Consider the following 2,484-nt stretch of genomic DNA (forward strand, 5'->3'; position numbering starts at 1 on the left):
CGTTAGCGCACAGCCGCATGATAAATCCATGAAAGAAAACTCAGAAAAACTACAACCGGTTGCAAATGTCCTCTGGCCGTTGCGCATGGCAGTATCCATGGTTTTAATATGCTCTGACTGCTTTAAAACAGAATCCCACAATGTTGAAAATCTTCCACCTCTGTGAGCGCGCCTGAATGAAACGGTTCCCAACGGAATGTGAATGGAGAGTAGTGTGATTCAAGCTTTAGGAATGGGCAACTCTGACGTGGCTCCACCCCCAGCCGCTCCGCTGATAAGGCGCTGGAGACACGCAGATCCACTCAAAACAAAACCCACTGCTCATGATAAGCAGCTTTATCAGAAAGTCTTAAACGAGTACAGCATGAACCCCAATCCTAAAACTATACCCGAGAGTTATCTGGAACAGCCCTAAATGTAACTTTGGCTGATGCGCAAAAATTAACCTTATTTATCTTTATCTACTCAAATAAATAATACAGTGCATCCATAAAAATGAATGACTCCCACACTCTCAAAAATAGAGGTACCAGCTTGTACTTAAAAGGTACAAATGCTTGTCGCTGGGGGTGTACTTTTTAAAGAGACATTTCTATACCCTTTCGAAATGGTCCATTTTTGCACCTTAACCCTTTCATGTATACTGGTCACTACAGTGGACAGCTATTCTACAGCTGTTCTCTTGTATATTCATGGATTTTTTTTTTCCATATAACTTTATTAAAGTTTAAGACATTACATATCTTTTCTGACATGAATTGGTAACCTTGTGTAGATCTCCCCTGAACATAAACCCCCAGAATCACAAGCCCCCCCCCTCATAGTTTTCTCACAGTTTATCAGTAAATACATATTTCTTTGCTTCAAAAAAACACAAGGTGCTGATTATTAATTATATTATTATTACTTTTTTTTTTTACTTTTTTTAATTTTTTTTTTTACTTTTTATTTATTTTATCTATTTTTTTTTTTTTTTTTATATAAGAAATTTTTCAATCACATTGGTTTTTTCATGTTTAAAGAGAAATGAAAACACTCAGGGAAAAAAAATCTTGATTAAGGTTCTCATAATTTGTGCATGAAAGGGTTAAGTACTTTGCATAGAAAGAAAACTCTCATATAGTTGATAATGCCATGAGGTTTAAAGTTTGAACCGGTGGCCTAATTGAGAAAAAAAAAAAAAACAGCATAGGCAAGCTACGACATCAAGACATGGAGGTTGGAATGAAAACTTGATAAAACAGAATTATGGCAATAATCAGAGGTTCTAATAAGCTAAATAAATTATTAGGATATTATCATGAGCTAATTGGGCTATTAAATTAAAACACAAATTATTATTAATAAATATAGAGTAATTACAGTATGATATATAATAATAATGCGCTAAGCCTAATGTTGAACTATAATTAGGCCTACTGTTAAGTTATCCTAGCCTATAGCCTATTCTCATGGTCTACACACATTTTTAATGCTGCAGGGTACCTTATAGTACAAATTTGTACTTTACATAACTTTGGACCCTTTTCATAGTCTAAAGGTGCAATTCTGGCCTCCTAAAGATCCATATTGTACTTTTGAGAGAACATTCTTAAAAAATGTACTTATAGGTACATAAAGTTCTGATCTTGTACCTCTGTTTTTGAGAGTGTAGGATTCACTTCTATTAATTTTAACCCCACCTAGTCTGAATCTCCTATGCCCTTATGCGCACCAGTTGACTGGAGGTTGGTGCCAAGTTTGCATATGATTAGAAAATGGTGGAGACAGCTGAGGTACTCTCCTTTGTGACTAGAGATTAGTCTGAAAAGCGCAAGTGGCGACGTGAAAAGAGGAGTCTTGCAGGTATGGTAATGCGTCTGGGCCTTCCTTGACCTGAAGCACAACAGAACTGACGCGCAGTCCTGTAAAACCACTTTAAAGAACACAGGCAGATTTTAGGAAGTCTTAATGATGTTAAACGTTGACTTTACTACTCTTTAGATCCCACTTTAAGGGAGGTCAGAGAAATGGCTGCAATTAGTTAACTTCTCAAAACCCAGAAACTATAGGTGAGTTTAACATTTTTTCTATAATAGCTCTTGTAGACAGCTACATCACTCAGAACTCATGGATTATTTAGGAAAAAGGAAAGTGTTGATGCCTTGGTGATAGCCTACACATGTATTTGTGCATGTGTGTTGGGTGAGGGGGGGGCATTACTCATTCGTAATTGGTCTATTTCAAAACAGCCTGTTGAGTTTTCCAGATTTCCACTCTTCTTTCTCCTCCAAATTGAGGGACTTTTCATCCAGTTTTCCAGAACTCCTCAACGACGTCAGCCTTTGGCCACGGCGGGTTCTGTGTTATTGCCATGGTTACTCACAGGCACTGAGGTGGTGCAAAAAGGGAAAGCCAGACCAGTCACTATGTGGCAGGGAAATACATGTAATCCAATGCTTTGGCTGCAGAGGGGAAAGGATGATGCAGAAAATCCTGGCTTAT

The sequence above is a fragment of the Sphaeramia orbicularis genome, chromosome 1 (genome assembly GCF_902148855.1).
Source record: "Sphaeramia orbicularis chromosome 1, fSphaOr1.1, whole genome shotgun sequence".
NCBI classification, from domain to species: domain Eukaryota; kingdom Metazoa; phylum Chordata; class Actinopteri; order Kurtiformes; family Apogonidae; genus Sphaeramia; species Sphaeramia orbicularis.